The sequence below is a fragment of the Carassius auratus genome, unplaced genomic scaffold (assembly GCF_003368295.1).
Source record: "Carassius auratus strain Wakin unplaced genomic scaffold, ASM336829v1 scaf_tig00215261, whole genome shotgun sequence".
Classification (NCBI taxonomy): Eukaryota; Metazoa; Chordata; class Actinopteri; order Cypriniformes; family Cyprinidae; genus Carassius; species Carassius auratus.
This window is the reverse complement of record NW_020528011.1, coordinates 105,001-126,238: the sequence shown is the minus strand read 5'-3', so window position 1 is coordinate 126,238 and position 21,238 is coordinate 105,001. Positions and strand designations below refer to the sequence as shown.

At 43.8% G+C, this 21,238-nt stretch overlaps 1 long non-coding RNA gene and 1 pseudogene across 2 annotated transcripts; both read left to right on the top strand.

Annotated features, from left to right (window-relative positions):
- Window positions 1–21,238, top strand: part of LOC113094102 (serine/threonine-protein kinase PAK 5-like) — a 48,657-nt pseudogene that overhangs the window by 19,144 nt on the left and 8,275 nt on the right.
- LOC113094105 (uncharacterized) lies at window positions 16,715–20,247 on the top strand. Of its 2 annotated transcripts, XR_003287983.1 has the most exons (5): window positions 16,715–16,810; window positions 17,451–17,687; window positions 18,398–18,634; window positions 19,275–19,841; window positions 20,202–20,247. It is a non-coding gene; the product is annotated as an uncharacterized LOC113094105 (long non-coding RNA). The 2 variants fall into 2 exon arrangements; XR_003287984.1 differs by lacking the exons at window positions 16,715–16,810; window positions 20,202–20,247 and adding an exon at window positions 19,872–19,995 and having other exon boundaries at window positions 17,148–17,687.

Genomic DNA, 21,238 nt, shown 5'->3' with positions numbered 1-21,238 from the left:
ATGGACCACTGGGTCCCTGAGAATAGGGAATGAGATGCTGTGTCCTCTAGAGGGCGCTGGGGACCGCGTGAAGCCTATCTCGTAATCAAATGAGCGACTGCAGGTATGAAAGAGCAGCTGTGGAATACATCATCTTCTTTTCTGTCTTTTTTGAGCTCTGAAGAGCGGAGGCTTCAGCATGATGACTCTAGAACGAGAGGAGACCGGACTACACTCAGCGCTAGAGACTCTGAGTTAATGAGGATCACACTAGGAGCCTTCTTCACCAATAAAGCTGTCTAAGCTGAGCTCTGGAGAGAGGAGACTTCAGCAGAGTAACTCTCTTAAACAAGAGGAAACTTGACAACACTCAATCCTAGTTTAGGAGCCCTGAATCTTCATCACTGGTCAGTCCTCAGGGTCCACTTCTGAGTGCACATGATGGGGGGGGCATCATTAAGAGAGGGCTGACGTTCCAGATGTTTGTTCCTGACTGCGTCCGTGCTGGAACTCTCCCCTTAGTTCCTGTCTCCTGTTCCTGAACACACATCTCCTCTGAGACGAGTATCCACACTAGCTGACCCTGACCCTGACCCTGTCTCTGACCCCAGACCAGGATGGGCCAGGTTCACAGATATAGACCGGCACAGTATAAAGGACTTATACGCTGCTTCACCTCCCTGAATTTACCGACTACTGTCTCATTGGATGTGCCGAACAATTCAGAGGGTGAAAGTGGTGTATCTAGAAGAAAACGTTTCTCTTTCTCCCCGATGTCTCTCCGTGGCCTCCATTGACCCCCTTGACCTACCGATCACGGCAGCTGTCTGCTTCTTTAACTTTATCTGTAACGTCAGTGTCACTCCATCCGAGAGATAATAGATGATAGATGTGGGTATCGACGTCACGTATCCCTGCGACGTTAGCATAATTAGCATGCTGGTATTTATCCCATTATTTCTCTGCCTTCTCGATCTCACTATGAACAAAGCACTTCCTGCTGGATCAGAGGATGTGAGTGACAACACATCTTCTTCCAGTACTTCACCCTCGTGAACCCTGTGTGTGTGTGCATATATTTCTGTGTGTGTGTGTGTGTGTGTGTATCATATCAGGACACAACTCTGTATAATGACATGGGTATGACACAGGTATTACAAGGAGAGGGTGACTTATGAGGACATAACCCATGTCCCCATTTTTCAAAACACTTATAAATCATACAGAATGAGTTTTTTTGAGAAAGTAAAAATGCACAAAGTTTCCTGTGAGGGTTAGGGTTAGGTGTAGGGTTGGTGAAGGGACATAGAATATACAGTTTGTACAGAATAAAAACCATTACACCTATGGGATGAACACACTTTACACAAAAACAAACGTGTGTGTGTGTGTGTGTGTGTGTGTGTGCAGTGTGTGAAGATGAGCAGAAGAGGGCAGCAGAGGAGCTCTAATCTTCTCACTCAATCCATCTGAACTGCGTGAGATTTTCCTCTCATTCTTAATTTGTGCAAACTTTTACAAAATCAGATCATGATCTTGTGCTCATTTTCATGACTGCTTTCAAACAAGAAAAATTCAATTTGGATTTGAAAACCTTTTGAAAATGTCAATTTTACTGGCAGTTAGTTACAGTGAACGACATGTAGATATTTTTTGCATTGTAAATCATATGATAATGCCATCATTGTTCAGGGAAATTACATGCATTATCTTATTAAATCTTATTAGTCCTTATTTAACCTTATTGGCTCGATATATAAAGGTATGTCCAACTCTATATACATACACACATATTCAGTCACGCAGCGTGTGTGTGGATTCTGCTTTGGCAAACATTCACTCAGCTCATAATGATGGCTGTGTTTATGTGTGTGTGTTGCCAGCACCTGACCAATTAATAGCAGCACTTATCTATTCTATTCTATTCTGCTCTATTCTTCTCAGTTTGGTCTTTTTTTGTTTTTGTTTTTAAACCTTGCACTGTGCAGTCTAACCGAGATTTGTCAAAGCTCTTGTATACTGTTACTCTCTTGTTGCACTGATTGCTTCTATTGTTCTCCTCATTTGTAATGTCGCTTTGTATTAAAGCATCTGCTAAATGACTATATATAATGTAAATGTACATAAAGTAAACTAACGTAAAACAATATATACAATGGAGCAAATCTCAACAAAGGATATTATAGTTACCTAAAACTGAAACTGAAATTAAACCCATTAAAACATTTTTGTTACTTGAAATTAAATTAAACATATATATATATATATATATTTCATTTCAATTAGTTACCAGTGCAACATTTCTTATTTTAATTTAGTTTAACTCGGTGTACTACAAAACTAATTTGAAAAAAAAGGATAATATTAAATATGTATGTATTAAGAAAAACTACTAAAATTGAATTAATATACACAACCAAATTTGCTAAAACTATAGCTAAAATAAAAATGTAAAAGTAAAAATTAATTCAAAATATTAACAAAAATTCAATCGTACTAAAATAGTATCTGAACTTTTTACGTTTTTTTTTCTCACAAAATGTATAATGTTGCCCAGCTATATTATAAACATTAACACCATGATTTTCAGTAAAGCTGCTTTGAAACGTGTATTATGAAAATCACTACTGACTTAAATATAAGAGTTTTCATCATATACGTGCTGAGGTAAACATGTTGCTACTGTAGTGTTTTTACAGTGTGCTTGTGAAATACTGGAACAGTATGTCCATGACATCAATGCAGATATAGCACACGCGTCAGAGGCGTCTGATTGGTGGTTGGAGATTCTGTTTGCACGGATCGGGCCGGAGGATGCTGCGTGGTCATTGGCCGGCTGCACTGTACGCAGGGAACACCGTCAGTATAGTCAGCAGCGTAGCAGCCGAGGGCAGAGTCATTAATTACATCACACCACCGCACACTTCATTACGCTCAAGGTTAATACTGGCTTATCTGCAGACGAGGCCATACCGTACTTTCCTCGAGATGCTGAACGCCACTGGATCTATAACTGCTTATCACCACACGACAGAGCGGAGACGCACCCGCTGAAATATAGCTGCTGTCATACAGAGCTAATGCTAACACCTCCAAACGGCCCAAACATGGCCAGCTCATTCACAGGAGTGATGCAGATGACAGATTCGACACATCATTAACCTCCGTCACCTCCAGCCGTCTCAGCAGCAGCACAATTACTAACATCACACTGCACTGCAGCACCATGCATTAAAACAGAGAGAGTTTCATACTTTTAAAGCATTTTTTACCGTTTCAGTAGTCCAACAAAACAGATCATTCGGTCATTATTTAACCTCATGTCTTTCTTTTGCTAAACACAAAATATATTTGTAAAAATGTCAAATCATAATTTTGATATAATGAAAGGAATCAGGGTCCGAGGTTGTTTTACTGAAGAAAGAGGTTTGAACAAATGATTAGGGGGATAAAGGATGACAGAATGATGATTTGTAACCTTAACTCGTGTAAATTTGATTTATATAGCACTTTCAAACCCATAAATAACCATATCATGCAACTGCATAGCAACACACTAGCAACCCCCAGTACAAGAGCACTTTATATGCATGAAGTGAGTGTGAGTGGGTATGTGTTAGTGCGAGTGAACGTGAGTGTGAATGAGCAGGTGTGAGTGAGTGTAAGTGTGAGTGTCAGTGGTTATGAGTGTGATTAGTGTGACTGCCGCGCACAAACAAAAACCGAACACAAAATAAAGCCCAGGTCTGGTCCTCTCTCGTCCTCTTTTGTATCCTTCTGATCTCCTCCGTGGGACTCGAGACCGGAGAGTGGAGCAGGTGTCGCTCTTCCCAATCGCTCCTCGGCTCTCGGTCCCGCCCCACTCGTCAGTGTGTGTTAGTGTGTGTTCTCCATTCTGTCACCGATGGAGTTTTGGTTCCTCTGGCTTGCTTAGATGGTGACACCTCGTATCCAGTGATTTAAACTGAACTGAGCTGGACAATGACATCACTGAATTCAATGATGAACTACTTTAAACTGACAATTTAGTGTTTACTACTTTCATTTTGTATGATTGATACACTATGTTTCTATTTGAAACTGCTTTGACACACACACACTCTGTATTGATAAAAGTGCTAGATAAATAGATGTGACTTGACTTGTGTTAGCATGAGTAAGTGTGAGCGAGTGTGAGTATTAGCACGAGCGAGTGTGATTCTGATCGTCTGAGTGTGAGCATGAACGAGTGTGAGCGAGTGTGAGTATTAGCATGAGCGAGTGTGATTCTGATCGTCTGAGTGTGAGCATGAACGAGTGTGAGCGAGTGTGAGTATTAGCATGAACGAGTGTGAGTGACTGTGAGTATTAGCATGAACGAGTGTGAGCGAGTGTGAGTATTAGCATGAGCGAGCGTGATTCTGATCGTCTGAGTGTGAGCATGAACGAGTGTGAGCGAGTGTGAGTATTAGCATGAGCGAGTGTGATTCTGATCGTCTGAGTGTGAGCATGAACGAGTGTGAGCGAGTGTGAGTATTAGCATGAGCGAGCGTGATTCTGATCGTCTGAGTGTGAGCATGAACGAGTGTGAGCGAGTGTGAGTATTAGCATGAGCGAGTGTGATTCTGATCGTCTGAGTGTGAGCATGAACGAGTGTGAGTGACTGTGAGTATTAGCATGAACGAGTGTGAGCGAGTGTGAGTATTAGCATGAGCGAGCGTGATTCTGATCGTCTGAGTGTGAGCATGAACGAGTGTGAGCGAGTGTGAGTATTAGCATGAGCGAGTGTGATTCTGATCGTCTGAGTGTGAGCATGAACGAGTGTGAGTGACTGTGAGTATTAGCATGAACGAGTGTGATTCTGATCGTCTGAGTGTGAGCATGAACGAGTGTGAGTGACTGTGAGTATTAGCATGAACGAGTGTGAGTGACTGTGAGTATTAGCATGAACGAGTGTGATTCTGATCGTCTGAGTGTGAGCATGAACGAGTGTGAGCGAGTGTGAGTATTAGCATGAGCGAGCGTGATTCTGATCGTCTGAGTGTGAGCATGAACGAGTGTGAGCGAGTGTGAGTATTAGCATGAGCGAGCGTGATTCTGATCGTCTGAGTGTGAGCATGAACGAGTGTGAGCGAGTGTGAGTATTAGCATGAGCGAGTGTGATTCTGATCGTCTGAGTGTGAGCATGAACGAGTGTGAGTGACTGTGAGTATTAGCATGAACGAGTGTGAGTGACTGTGAGTATTAGCAATGAACGAGTGTGAGCGAGTGTGAGTATTAGCATGAGCGAGCGTGATTCTGATCGTCTGAGTGTGAGCATGAACGAGTGTGAGCGAGTGTGAGTATTAGCATGAGCGAGTGTGATTCTGATCGTCTGAGTGTGAGCATGAACGAGTGTGAGCGAGTGTGAGTATTAGCATGAGCGAGCGTGATTCTGATCGTCTGAGTGTGAGCATGAACGAGTGTGAGCGAGTGTGAGTATTAGCATGAGCGAGTGTGATTCTGATCGTCTGAGTGTGAGCATGAACGAGTGTGAGTGACTGTGAGTATTAGCATGAACGAGTGTGAGTGACTGTGAGTATTAGCATGAACGAGTGTGAGCGAGTGTGAGTATTAGCATGAGCGAGCGTGATTCTGATCGTCTGAGTGTGAGCATGAACGAGTGTAAGCGAGTGTGAGTATTAGCATGAGCGAGCGTGATTCTGATCGTCTGAGTGTGAGCATGAACGAGTGTGAGCGAGTGTGAGTATTAGCATGAGCGAGTGTGATTCTGATCGTCTGAGTGTGAGCATGAACGAGTGTGAGTGACTGTGAGTATTAGCATGAACGAGTGTGAGCGAGTGTTAGTGGCAGTGTAGTGGATCAGAGGATCCTACTCTCCTCAGATAGGGACCGAGCTCAGAGAGCACTGGTGACACACACATTAAAGAGATGGATGTGAGGAGGACACTGGCCCATTCAGGAGATGTATTTCCTCTTCCTGTGCTGAAACTCCTACTGTGAAGTTTATGAGCTCCTCTCTTCACATTTGTGTTTGATGACATTCATCTGTCGAGCTTCAGAGTAAAAGTTTAATACGGACCTTCATCTGAAAATGATGTGCATCCAACTGCTTAGATCTCATCCTGCTCTCAACTGTGTCTCAGCTTTTCATGAGTTTATCTTCATATTAAAGAAATCAACCTGAAGATCAATCAGAACCAAAAGGCATTTCCAGCACAAAGCCCTAGAAGAAGTTTCTTAAGATCTTTTAGAGTTGTTTTCTGGTTGGTTAGAAAAACTTCTACAATATGTTTTCATCCTTCAAAGAACCATTGAACCAAAACATTAATCTGAAGAACCTACGATAATAATTTTCATTATAGATTCATGTAGCTTTGGCTGGATCTTTAATCTAGCTTTTGTTCTAGTTTTCGATCAGGTCGTCTGATGTCACCTGAATGAGGTCAGAGATGCAGGTCTAGATCCCACTCTTTACTGAAGCTGCATACGTCACATACTGTACAGTAATGGCTAGAAATAGAGTCTCTTCTTTTAAGATTTGATCATTTACATAGAAAATAATCACAATTTGTCTGCATACAGCAGCAGTTCCTTTAAAATAATGCGGATAAATAATGGATAAAAGCAAGGGATTTAAAAGCTCTTTTTTACAGCAATGTCATAAAACCATAGAACAATTTTTGGTTGCCCAAAGAACCTTTCAGTGATCAGTTCTTGAAATAATTGTGTGTGTGGGATTGGCTTTTACCTGGTTTAGGCCAATCTGTATGAAAATATGAAAAGACTTGTTTTGTGTTTCTGCACATGTAATTGTGGTGTAGTTTTGGAAGACTACTTTAGGAAAACCCTTCCATCGTGCCTTCAGCTCGTGGTTCTCCTGTACTTTGGGTCTGTTGGAGGTTTATTCTGCGGTGCGTCACGATGCAGCTGTGTAAAGTGCTTAAGCAGCAGTGGGATGAGATCAGCAATGCTGTGATTCTATGCTTGTAATTGCACCACTGCCAAACGTTTTCTGATCCCACTCCCACTGATGTCTGTCCAAACATACAGTGGTGGCTCAAATGATTAGAACACTAGTGCTTTTACCGGCTTAAAAAATATATTCTGCTGTAGTCTGTCAGTAGGAAATATCAGTTTACATTTCCAAACATTCATTTAGCATTCATTGTAATAATCAATTCCAGACAGACTGATGATGATCAGATCACATCTCTGTGTGGAGCACAAAAATCTCACTGCATTATTACAATTAAATGAATGTTTGGAAATGTAAACTGATAAATCCTACTGACACACTACAGCAAAAGATAGAAACTGACTTAAAACAATTTTTAGCTACTTTCAATACTAGTGTTATAATCATTTGGGCCAGCACTGTAGACCTTCTTGTTCCTCTCTGTGCCTCACTGACGCTCCTGTCTTCTCTTTCAGACCATCGTCCGCGGGAGCCGGCCGCCCAAGGACACCTCCATCAACGGCCTGCTGGAGGAGTTTGACAGCATCTCCGTCACCCGCTCCAACTCTCTGAGGAAAGAGAGTCCACCTGGAGCCCATCAGTCCAGCGGGAGTAAGCCATCATCTGCGTCCACGTCCAACGCCGGCGGACCAGAGGAGAACGGCTTCGGACACTATTACGGCCGCTTCTCCTGCGACCTGGACAGCAGTAAAGACTTCTCTCTAGAGGCGTACCGTGACCGAGGTGGCCATGACAGTGAGATGGCGGTCGGACGGCACTACCGCTTCTCTCTCAGACAGAACGGCCATCCCATCCGCAGCCCCTTCTATCCCGACGCCATGCCGCAGAAGTCCTCGGACTACGCCAAGATGCCACCGGACTACCACGCTTACCTGGAGAGCAAGATGCGGCTGTCCACCGCTGAGATGGCCATGGGCGGCCGCAGGGACTACTACCGCGCCTCTCTGGGCGGATCCAGTCAGGACTATCGGGAGCATCCGCTGGGAACGCCGTCGCGTGTGTCCGTCCACAGCGGACAGATGAACTATCCCGACGGAGACTGGGGATACGGAGCCGGACTGAGAGAGGACTATGACAAGAGACCCAAGTCCTCTTACATCAGTCAGACGAGCCCCCAGCCGGCCATCCGTCAGCGCTCTCGCTCGGGGTCAGGCCTGCAGGAGCCCAGCCAACCCTACGGCATCAGTGCATTTAAAGCTGCGCCGCAGGGGCCGTACAGCTCCTACACGTACCCCAGACTGTCCGAGAACACGTCTTCTCTCGTCATGGGCAAGGTAAAGATGAAATCAGCCTCCTTCTAATGATGGGTTTGGCTTTTATTGTCCTGCAGGGGCATCATATCACTAGTGCATTAGGGATGTTAGTTTGTGTGATTCTCTGGAGCAGTCAATGCAAGATAAATCCAGATTTGCCAAAGTGAACCGCTACTGATGAAGCGACATTTGCATGTGATGATACAGGTGAAATACAGTTGTCTTTTGGATTAAAAGGCTCCGTGGAGATCTTGTTTTGCTCAAAAATCTTGTGGCAGTAAAAGTGTGCGATAAAACGGATGTGATATGAAATCATTTATGTCACATGGACCGTTTTACCGATGTCCGTGATATGTTTCTGTGTCTGGGAACATTTCAGTTGCATTGCTGTGTATGGAGGGATAGAAAGCTCTCGGATTTAATAGAAAATATCTTCATTTGTGTTCCCGAAGATGAATGAAGGTCTTACAGGGTTTTTAAAGATATGAGGGTGAGTAATTAATGACAATCACTTTAATATAAATAAGGAGTGGTGCATTTGCATTTGGCAAATGATTTTACATTGTATTTCACGCACTTTCCACATTAGAAGAGTATTAGGCCACTTCCTCAATACTTCCTCAATATATTGCAACAGAAATGTACATCTGCAGAATCTCCACATCATTAAACTTCAAGTATGTTTTTTAAGATCTGATTTCATGCATTTGGCAAATACTTCTATTTGATCTGCTTTGCACATTAGAAGTGTATTAGGCCAGCGAATAACTCCTCAGAATATTACAGCATAAATTCACACCCCCTGAATCTAAAAGATGCATTAAAAATGGCATGTTGTTTTGTATTTAGTCTTACTTTCACCATCATCATGAAGAATTTTTAAAGCATTATTTTACCCCCCAAAAACCTTTGTCCTCTCTGAATAACATTTTATTTTAAAACAGCATGAATTCAGTTCCTCTGGTGCGTTTTTAAAGATCTAATCTGATGCATTTGACAGGTGTTTTTACACTGCATTAGAGCTCAGTTCCTGCACCTCTGGTTCCTGTACTAATGCTGCATTGCTCCCAATGGAAGTTTCCAGCTGTATTGAGTTAAAGGCTGCAGATACACTGTGCGCTCCTCACCCGCAGGCCGTGTAGGGCGTATTATCTCTCAGCACCGGCTCCGTGATGGATCTGGTGTCAGTTCTTAATCTCCTCACCCGTGAAAAGAGCGCGGCGGCCGGAGACACAGAATTACTCATGAGAGCGGCGCAGGAATCAATTAATGGAAGCGTAGCATCTCCTCGATAACAGCGTCTCATCCCAGAGCTTCATTCACACACACTTGAGCTCTGAACTGTGATGCACGCTTGTCATTCACTTCACAGATATTTACTGTAATCCGCCCGCATCAGAAGTGTATAAGACCACTTCCACGATAACTCCTCAGTTTACTGCAACACAGATTTACATCAGGGTTAATATAGTTTAAAACTAAAATTACAACTAAAATAAAAAATATGCATATTGTTATTTAAACAAATATAAGTAAACATCATCGGAAACAACCATCATCTAGTTGCCTGGCATTTTCTCAAAAATTCACAAACACAACAAAATTAGTAAAACTTTAGCAAAAATTAACTCAAAAACAGAAAAGAGAAAAATGTGATAGTCGATAATACAAACACTGGTTAATAAAAACTATAATAGTGTCCTAATGATAGTAAAATAACTTGCACTCCCGTAGAATCAGCAACATTCATTAAAAAAATAATAAATAAATACATTTGTATTTAATCCAACCATTACCATCAGCAGGTGAATCTCATGAAGAATCAGAAGAGAGAAACAATAAATGTATTTATCCCTCTTCATTTATAACACATTTTCACTGCCAAAAACACATTTATTCTGACACAGATCTGTGGTTTTATTTAAATATATTGTGGCAGCAAAACTGCATAATAAATATTTAATATTCAGTATAAAAAATAAATATTCCCCATCAAGGCGTGTTGTATTTGCATGGCAGATGTGTTTACACCGTCTGCATTATAAGTGCATTTGGCCACTGAATAATTCATGGATATACAGCAACATAAAATTATGCCCCCTGCAGAATCTGCAAGATTCATTAAAAAACTGAATGTTGTTAATATTTTCATCCTGAAATCTTTGTCTGGTCTGAACAACATTTTGAAAACAGCACAAGTTAAATTCAGGCCACTGTATTGTGATGGGTCCACAACATGCTGACTGTCAGTGTAGTATAACCAACGTATTCTACTGACCCTAACCCTAACCCTGACCCTGACCCTGACCCTAACCCTAACCCTGACCCTGACCCTGACCCTGACCCTAACCCTGACCCTAACCCTAACCCTAACCCTGTCCCTAACCTCAGCTCAGTTAGCATTTAGTTGCAAACTCAGCTCATCTAGTGTGTTCTTAAAGATCTGAATTCACAGTGTTAATGATTAAATGTGAAATTTGTGTGTAAATGTGTCATGAAAATAATGCCACAATTCACAAACTCTTGATTTGCGTTCCACTGCATCTTCCTGCTGATGTTTGGGATGAAATATGAGCGTGTTTGGTTGATGTTCACAGCGGTGTTGTACTGTATGTCGCACGTATTGAGCAGAACAGTCGTGTGTGTGTGTGTGTGTGTGTGTGTGTGTGAGAGAGAGAGATGGCTGTGATTCAGGCCGAACTCCCATCATTCTCGTCTCAGCGGTGTCATAATGAACCTCTTTCTTTCTCATTCACCTCGACTCGGTCACTTTCAGCGAGCCCAGCGTTTTGTGAGCGCTGCTGGGGAATCTGGGGCCGTTAAAGGCCGACAGCTCGGGGACTTGGGAACTCGTGCACGCTCCGCTCATTGTGATGAACTGATGTTGTGGCACCTTCCTTTTCTGCAGCCCTTGCACAAAAGCCACGGCGGCGTGTTCCACCACAGAATTCAATTTCACACTCCAGTTGGGTTGTTGATTACTCTGCCAAATTCAGATTAATGTGCATTTAACGAACACGGATCAGCCAGCGGTTGGGAAAGGAGGTCTCGGGACTCTCTCCGGCCCATAAACAGCCTCGCCGGGGGATGATTGATTAAACGAGTCCACCGATATAATTACAGCCGATGCTCTCATCATCAGGCGCTCAGATGACGATCCGTGTCGTGTCATCGTTCTGTGTTCGGGGCGTGGTGGGAATAATTCAATCTGCGGCCCACCGTGACCCCGAGAGTCAGATCGGTCGTGTTTCTGATGCTTTATTCTGCTTCTCACTGAACACACGCTGGAAACATCTCACTGTGTAGCTGTGTAGCACATACGCTAACAGTCAGAGCTTCAGTTATTAAGTAGTCATTTCTGTAATAAAAAGTAATAACTACATTTTCAGTGTTTTTGAAAGAACTCTTGAAATATTATTACTATTTGAATGTATTATTATGATTTAAAACAGCTGTTTTCTATCTGAAGTAATTTATTTCTGTGGTGTGCAGCTGAATTTTCAGCATCACGTGATCTTCAGAAATCAGAATAATATGAATATGATTAGCTGCTCAAGAAACATTATTATCAATGTTGAACACAGTTGTGCTGCTCAATATCTTTGTGGAAACTGATACATTTTATTAAGGATTCACAGATGAATATAAAGCTCAAAAGAAAAGAGTTTATTTGAAATAGAAATCTTTTATAAATGCCTTTACTAACATTTTGATTAATTTAATGCATCATTGATTAATAAAACTGTTTTCAGAAGTGTTTCTCGAGCAGTAAATTATCATATTATTCTGATTTCTGAAGATCATGTGACACTGAAGACTGGAGGAATGATGCTGAAAATACAGCGGAGCATCACAGAAATACATTACACTTTAACACAGATTCACACAGAAAACAGATGATTTAAACTGTTATTGATCATAAATATTGTGTGGTGTTTTCTGCTGCTGTTCCTGTCTGCATTATTCACTTATGGAGCCTCATTTATAAAACTCAGATTTAATCTTAGATTGTATGTGTGCTTAAATCCACGTCAGCGCTCATATTTGTGGAAGATGTCGACGTGGAGAAGTGTTTAGTGTCACATCAGTGTCTGAGCAGACGTACACACTCTCTCGTGTCAGAGTAACACAGGTTTCTGGAAATGTGATCTGTTCTTGCAGCTTGCTGTTCTGAATTAAAGAATTTAGATGATGATTGGTGATCTTTCATTTGTTAATGACATTAATTAAGAGTCGTTTACAAGGCAGAGAGCGGAAACCATTTATTTACACTTAAGTTCACCATAGATTTCACATCTGAAAGAGAAGCATACGTGCGTTTTGTTTTCTGTGTGTACATTCATTCTATGAATCACACGTATGCATATTTGAGAAATGATCATAAACTCTAATTTGGGATGGTTTCTGTGCAACATTTTATAAATGAGCCCTAGGGTTGGGAATCGAAAACCAATTCCAATTCCAGAACCGTATACTTGACGGCAGGAATGGGATACTTGTTGTAAAATCTTTATTTCAATTCACTTCAGCTATGAAACTTTTGCAAAACGAGACACAAAATAAATATGTTTGATATCTAAATGTCTGATTTTAACCAAATTAGAATTTAAACTGGGAATCGGAATTGACGAAATTCAAGCGATACCCAACCCTAATGATGCCCATGATGTTTTGTGTTTGGACGAGACAGGGCGAGTACGAGCGCGGGGCCCGTGATGGGGGTCTGAAGGGGCCGGGGCCCGAGACGTATCAGCGCGTTCCCTTCAAACTACCTCAGAGCCACGGCAAACCCTGTTACCCGTCCGGTCTCCAGTACCACTACCGCCCGCCCCAGCCCAGCCCCCCCTACACCCCCCAGGGAGCACACTCACAGCCCTCCTCGCCCTTCATCCCGGGGCCCGGGGCCTATCCTCCGCCCAGCTGGGGCTCGTCCTCCGAGCAGCCCCCCTGCAGGGTGTCCCACGAACAGTTCCGCGCCGCGCTGCAGCTGGTGGTGAACCCCGGCGACCCCGCGCGAGTATCTGGACAACTTCCTGAAGATCGGCGAGGGATCCACGGGCATCGTGTGCATCGCCACCGAGAAGCACAGCGGCAAACAGGTGGCTGTGAAGAAGATGGACCTGAGGAAACAGCAGCGGAGGGAACTTCTGTTCAACGAGGTGAGCGCGCAGATATCCTGCTCAACAAACAAGAGCTGTGCGGTGTTTAAACAATCAAACCAAAAGTATATAAGACATCAGATATAACTTCTTAAGATTTTTTTGCTAATGGGTGCAGGACACAATAATTCATTTAAGTAAGTGAGGATAGCAAAATAAAGTAAGGTGTGACACATTATACCCAAAAATTCTTCATACAGTGGACTTACAGTAAAAATTGTTAGCTACAATTATTTAGACACATTGACCTGAGCATGTTTAGCTCAAGTGTTTTTTTCTTTAATTGCTAATGTGATCTTTATACGTCACAGACTGAACAAAATGAAGCAGTGCTTGGAGATAGATTGAGCTAAATTGGTTTTATCTAATTGTGTTCTTAAATTTAACAGCTATTCAACAGAATTCATTACATACCTTTCTATCAAAGTTATCTGACATGATTGAGATGAATTTGTTCTGACACAGTTTAACTGAACTATAGTGAATAAACTGATAATGTGAGAAATGTTGAAGGTGTCTGAATAACTGTATATCAACATGTCTATAAAATTATCATTCTTTTTAAAAGTAATTATTTCATAATTCTTCTTATTATGAAAAGATTAAGCAAAATATGAAGTATTACTAGTGTGACATTTCTCTGTAAAATAAAAAAAATAAAGATTTAAGATTTTTACAGCCCCACTTTAAAAATAAAATTTTCATACTGTGTGTATAGTTGTCTAGATTTATGTGAATATGTGAATTTATTTTGGCAGAAAAAGTTTATTTTTGGTAATATGTGCATGTCATTACAAGTTTGGGAAGATGGTTATATAATGTATAATGTTTATTATCTTGGACACAGACTGACAGCTGATGCACAGATCGAGTCGAGACACTGAAAACACGCATCACGAGCTGCTCACGTGTACATCAACACAGTGCTATAACTGATTACATGCAATCTGGATGACGAAATCAGATACTCGTAATTCAGAGTATATTACATTTTGTAATGCTTATAATCAGATTACAGTTACTTTTTATGGATTACATAACATATTATTCACACAGTGACAGTATATTATTCATTGTTAATTCTCCTTGTTCTCTGGTTTAGGAGTAAATTTTTCTGGTAAATTTAAAACCAGTTGAAAAGTAGTCAGAATACATAAACCAGATTACGTTACTTGTGTGGACTACAATTTGCAAGTATTCGTGCCACTTGACTCAGAAACACCGTACATATGCTCCATTCACAGACTTTGCATGTGAATAACTGCTGTTTTATTTCGATTGATTTTCAGCTTTCATTCATGATGAAGCAGAGATGATCAGACACAGGTCTTTGAGAGCGTCTAGATGTTTTCCTGTTCATCTGCTTGCAGGTGGTCATCATGAGAGACTACCATCACGAGAACGTGGTGGACATGTACAACAGTTATCTGGTCAGTGATGAACTCTGGGTAGTGATGGAGTTCCTGGAGGGCGGAGCCTTGACTGACATCGTCACTCACACCAGGTAAGAGCCGATCCAATCAGAATCAGAGGCTGAACTAGCTGATTTCACACTGACTCATTCATGCATTCATCTGATCTTTTGATTCAAAGTAAACCAAGATCCAAAAGAAAGAGAAAATGATTAAGTGAGATTATAGATTAGAGATTTAAACTGAGCTGAGCTGGATGATGAAATCACAGAATTCAATGATAAACTGCCTTTAACTGAAAATGTAGTATGTACTGTCCATTTGCATAATATTTTTATATTTCATACTGTAAAGTTGCTTTGACACAATCCTCATTGTTAAAAGCGCTAGATAAATAAATGTGACTATAAAGATGTTTTGATCTCATTAATAGTGAACATGTTTAACACGTTTCACAAACAGCTTTGATCTAATATGAAACTGAGAGTAATATTATACTTCTTTAGCTGATTTATGCAGCGGATTGAGTGCAGCATTATCTGCTGGAGACAATAGTCCAGTGATTAATTATTATTGTGCAAGTTTGTGGTGGAGTTTGTTTTAAACGCTGCCTCTGCTCTCGAAGCGTCTGCATAATTACAGTAATTGGCGTTGTTCGTCAGTTCGGTGTGGTGCGGTGTTGGACTGTAATTGCACGCTTTCAGAGACATGCGTGACCCGTTGACACGACACACTTCCATACCACCATAGAGAGGAAGAGCAGCTTCTGCTTCTGATGTGCTTTATTTCTGTCCTGTTTGAGACGCTAATAGATAAGCTCATGTCTACACGGACAGATCCCTTCTTAGGCAGCATCCTGAGTGACACACGGGTCTGAATCAAGGCTCAGATCAGCAGATGCATCATGTGATTCTCACAGCCAATCCCATCTAAGGTTTAGCTAGAATTAGTTTGACTAATTCCATTATCTTTTGAGTATCAAATATATTCAGAAAATATGTAATGTTTAAATCCTCCTCATCTCAGTGTGTCATGTTTGACACAAACTTACATTCAAATGCTTATCCAGATTACAATCAGAAGCAATTACATTACAAAATGAATAAGAGATACAAGATGTAAGAGTATAACAATAATGCAGACATTAATAGAAGAGAAGAATGAAAAGACAGAAGAAGGCGAGGTGGTCAAACAGGGTTCACATTCTAGATGTTTTGGCCACATTCCTATTAATAAATGTTGAGGTTGTACCTAAACACAAATGAGATTTACAGTTTGTGTCTTAGCAACTGAACCTGAGTTACTTTACTCTTGTTTGTATACTGCTGTGGTTTTTAGTTGGGTGGAGTCGGTTGGAGTCAGGTGGAGTCAGACGGAGCCTGGTGGAGTCAGGTAGAGTCAGATGTAGTCGGGTAGAGTTAGATGGAGTCAGGTAGAGTCAGTCGGAGCCTGGTGGTGTCAGGTAGAGTAAGATTGAGTCGGGTAGAGTTAGATGGAGTCAGGTAGAGTCAGTCGGAGCTTGGTGGTGTCAGGTAGAGTAAGACTGAGTCGGGTAGAGTTAGATGGAGTCAGGTAGAGTCAGATGGAGTCAGCTAGAGTCAGATGGAGTCAGGTAGAGTCAGATGGAGTCAGGTAGAGTCAGATGGAGCCTGGTGGTGTCAGGTAGAGTAAGACGTAGTCGGGTAGAGTTAGATGGAGTCAGGTAGAGTCAGTCGGAGCCTGGTGGTGTCAGGTAGAGTAAGACTGAGTCGGGTAGAGTTAGATGGAGTCAGGTAGAGTCAGATGGAGTCAGGTGTGTTAGATGGAGTCGGGTAGAGTTAGATGGAGTCAGCTAGAGTCAGATGGAGTCGGGTAGAGTCAGTTGGAGCCAGGTGTGTTAGATGGAGTCGGGTAGAGTTAGATGGAGTCAGCTAGAGTCAGATGGAGTCAGGTAGAGTCAGATGGAGTCAGGTAGAGTCAGATGGAGTCAGGTGTGTTAGATGGAGTCGGGTAGAGTTAGATGGAGTCAGCTAGAGTCAGATGGAGTCGGGTAGAGTCAGTTGGAGCCAGGTGGAATCAGGTAGAGTCAGACGGAGTCAGGTAGAGTCAGTTGGAGCCAGTTGGTGTCACGTAGAGTCAGATGGAGTTGGGTAGAGTAAGATGGAGTCGGGTAGAGTTAGATGGAGTCAGGTAGAGTCGGATAAAGTCGATTGGAGCCAGGTGGAGTCAGGTAGAGTCAGATGGAGTCGGGTAGAGTTAGATGGAGTCAGGTAGAGTCAGATGGAGTCAGGTAGAGTAAGTTGGAGCCAGGTGGAGTCAGGTAGAGTCAGATGGAGTCGGGTAGAGTTAGATGGAGTCAGCTAGAGTCAGCTAGAGTCAGATGGAGTCAGGTAGAGTCAGTTGGAGCTAGGTGGTGTCAGGTAGAGTCAGATGGAGTTGGGTAGAGTTAGATGGAGTCGGGGAGAGTTAGATGGAGTCAGGTAGTGTTGGATGGAGTCAGGTAGAGTCAGTTGGAGCCAGGTGGAGTCAGGTAGAGTCAGATGGAGTCGGGTAGAGTCAGTTGGAGCCAGGTGGAATCAGGTAGAGTCAGATGGAGTCAGGTAGAGTCAGTTGGAGCCAGGTGGTGTCAGGTAGAGTCAGATGGAGTTGGGTAGAGTTAGATGAAGTCGGGTAGAGTTAGATCGAGTCAGGTAGCGTTAGATGGAGTCAGGTGTGTTAGATGGAGTCGGGTAGAGTTAGATGGAGTCAGCTAGAGTCAGATGGAGTCGGGTAGAGTCAGTTGGAGCCAGGTGTGTTAGATGGAGTCGGGTAGAGTTAGATGGAGTCAGCTAGAGTCAGATGGAGTCAGGTAGAGTCAGATGGAGTCAGGTGTGTTAGATGGAGTCGGGTAGAGTTAGATGGAGTCAGCTAGAGTCAGATGGAGTCGGGTAGAGTCAGTTGGAGCCAGGTGGAATCAGGTAGAGTCAGACGGAGTCAGGTAGAGTCAGTTGGAGCCAGTTGGTGTCACGTAGATTCAGATGGAGTTGGGTAGAGTAAGATGGAGTCGGGTAGAGTTAGATGGAGTCAGGTAGAGTCGGATAAAGTTGATTGGAGCCAGGTGGAGTCAGGTAGAGTCAGATGGAGTCGGGTAGAGTAAGATGGAGTCAGGTAGAGTCAGATGGAGTCAGGTAGAGTAAGTTGGAGCCAGGTGGTGTCAGGTAGAGTCAGATGGAGTTGGGTAGAGTTAGATGGAGTTGGGTAGAGTCAGATAAAGTCAGATGGAATCAGATGTAGTCGGGTAGAGTTAGATGGAGTCAGGTAGAGTCAGTCGGAGCCTGGTGGTGTCAGGTAGAGTAAGATTGAGTCGGGTAGAGTTAGATGGAGTCAGGTAGAGTCAGTCGGAGCTTGGTGGTGTCAGGTAGAGTAAGACTGAGTCGGGTAGAGTTAGATGGAGTCAGGTAGAGTCAGATGGAGTCAGCTAGAGTCAGATGGAGTCAGGTAGAGTCAGATGGAGTCAGGTAGAGTCAGATGGAGCCTGGTGGTGTCAGGTAGAGTAAGACGTAGTCGGGTAGAGTTAGATGGAGTCAGGTAGAGTCAGTCGGAGCCTGGTGGTGTCAGGTAGAGTAAGACTGAGTCGGGTAGAGTTAGATGGAGTCAGGTAGAGTCAGATGGAGTCAGGTGTGTTAGATGGAGTCGGGTAGAGTTAGATGGAGTCAGCTAGAGTCAGATGGAGTCGGGTAGAGTCAGTTGGAGCCAGGTGTGTTAGATGGAGTCGGGTAGAGTTAGATGGAGTCAGCTAGAGTCAGATGGAGTCAGGTAGAGTCAGATGGAGTCAGGTGTGTTAGATGGAGTCGGGTAGAGTTAGATGGAGTCAGCTAGAGTCAGATGGAGTCGGGTAGAGTCAGTTGGAGCCAGGTGGAATCAGGTAGAGTCAGACGGAGTCAGGTAGAGTCAGTTGGAGCCAGTTGGTGTCACGTAGAGTCAGATGGAGTTGGGTAGAGTAAGATGGAGTCGGGTAGAGTTAGATGGAGTCAGGTAGAGTCGGATAAAGTCGATTGGAGCCAGGTGGAGTCAGGTAGAGTCAGATGGAGTCGGGTAGAGTTAGATGGAGTCAGGTAGAGTCAGATGGAGTCAGGTAGAGTAAGTTGGAGCCAGGTGGAGTCAGGTAGAGTCAGATGGAGTCGGGTAGAGTTAGATGGAGTCAGCTAGAGTCAGCTAGAGTCAGATGGAGTCAGGTAGAGTCAGTTGGAGCTAGGTGGTGTCAGGTAGAGCCAGATGGAGTTGGGTAGAGTTAGATGGAGTCGGGGAGAGTTAGATGGAGTCAGGTAGTGTTGGATGGAGTCAGGTAGAGTCAGTTGGAGCCAGGTGGAGTCAGGTAGAGTCAGATGGAGTCGGGTAGAGTCAGTTGGAGCCAGGTGGAATCAGGTAGAGTCAGATGGAGTCAGGTAGAGTCAGTTGGAGTCAGGTGGTGTCAGGTAGGGTCAGATGGAGTTGGGTAGAGTTAGATGAAGTCGGGTAGAGTTAGATCGAGTCAGGTAGCGTTAGATGGAGTCAGGTGTGTTAGATGGAGTCGGGTAGAGTTAGATGGAGTCAGCTAGAGTCAGATGGAGTCGGGTAGAGTCAGTTGGAGCCAGGTGTGTTAGATGGAGTCGGGTAGAGTTAGATGGAGTCAGCTAGAGTCAGATGGAGTCAGGTAGAGTCAGATGGAGTCAGGTGTGTTAGATGGAGTCGGGTAGAGTTAGATGGAGTCAGCTAGAGTCAGATGGAGTCGGGTAGAGTCAGTTGGAGCCAGGTGGAATCAGGTAGAGTCAGACGGAGTCAGGTAGAGTCAGTTGGAGCCAGTTGGTGTCACGTAGAGTCAGATGGAGTTGGGTAGAGTAAGATGGAGTCGGGTAGAGTTAGATGGAGTCAGGTAGAGTCGGATAAAGTCGATTGGAGCCAGGTGGAGTCAGGTAGAGTCAGATGGAGTCGGGTAGAGTTAGATGGAGTCGGGTAGAGTCAGATGGAGTCAGGTAGAGTAAGTTGGAGCCAGGTGGTGTCAGGTAGAGTCAGATGGAGTTGGGTAGAGTTAGATGGAGTTGGGTAGAGTCAGATAAAGTCAGATGGAATCAGATGGAGTCAGGTAGAGTCAGTTGGAGCCAGGTGGTGTCAGGTAGAGTCAGATGGAGTTGGGTAGAGTTAGATGGAGTCAGGTAGTGTTGGATGGAGTCAAGTAGAGTCAGTTGGAGCCAGGTGGAGTCAGGTAGAGTCAGATGGAGTCGGGTAGAGTTAGATGGAGTCAGCTAGAGTAAGCTAGAGTCAGATGGAGTCAGGTAGAGTCAGTTGGAGCCAGGTGGTGTCAGGTAGAGTCAGATGGAGTTGGGTAGAGTTAGATGGAGTCAGCTAGAGTCAGATGGAGTCGGGTAGAGTAAGTTGGAGCCAGGTGGAATCAGGTAGAGTCAGATGGAGTCAGGTAGAGTCAGTTGGAGCCAGGTGGTGTCAGGTAGAGTCAGATGGAGTTGGGTAGAGTTAGATGGAGTCGGGTAGAGTTAGATGGAGTCAGGTAGTGTTGGATGGAGTCAGGTAGAGTCAGTTGGAGCCAGGTGGTGTCAGGTAGAGTCAGATGGAGTCAGGTAGAGTCAGTTGGAGCCAGGTGGTGTCAGGTAGAGTCAGATGGAGTCAGGTAGAGTTAGATGGAGTCAGCTAGAGTCAGATGGAGTCGGGTAGAGTAAGTTGGAGCCAGGTGGAATCAGGTAGAGTCAGATGGAGTCAGGTAGAGTCAGTTGGAGCCAGGTGGTGTCAGGTAGAGTCAGATGGAGTTGGGTAGGGTTAGATGAAGTCGGGTAGAGTTAGATCGAGTCAGGTAGCGTTAGATGGAGTCAGGTAGAGTCAGATGAGTCGGGTAGAGTCAGTTGGAGCCAGGTGGAGTCAGGTAGAGTCAGATGTAGTCGGGTAGAGTTAGATGGAGTTGGGTAGAGTTAGATGGAGTCAGGTACAGCCGGATGGAGTCAGGTAGAGTCAGTTGGATCCAGGTGGAGTCAGTTAGAGCCAGGTGGAGTCAGTTAGAGCCAGATGGAGTTGGGTAGAGCCAGGTGGAGTCAGGTAGGGTCAGATGGAGTCGGGTAGAGTCAGTAGGAGCCAGTTGGACTCAGGTAGAGTCGGATAAAGTCGATTGGAGTCAGGTGGAGTCAGGTAGAGTCAGATGGAGTTGGGTAGAGTTAGATGGAGTCAGGTAGAGTCAGATGGAGTCAGGTAGAGTCAGATGGAGACGGTTGGAGCCAGGTGGAGTCAGGTAGAGTCAGATGGAGTTGGGTAGAGTTAGATGGAGTCAGCTAGAGTCAGATGGAGTCAGGTAGAGTCAGATGGAGCCAGGTAGAGTCAGGTAGAATCAGATGTAGTAGGGTAGAGTTAGATGGAGTTGGGTAGAGTTAGATGGAGTCAGGTAGAGTCAGTTGGAACCAGGTGGAGTCAGGTAGAGCCAGATGGAGTTGGGTAGAGCCAGGTGGAGTCAGGTAGAGTCAGGTAGAGTCGGACGGAGTC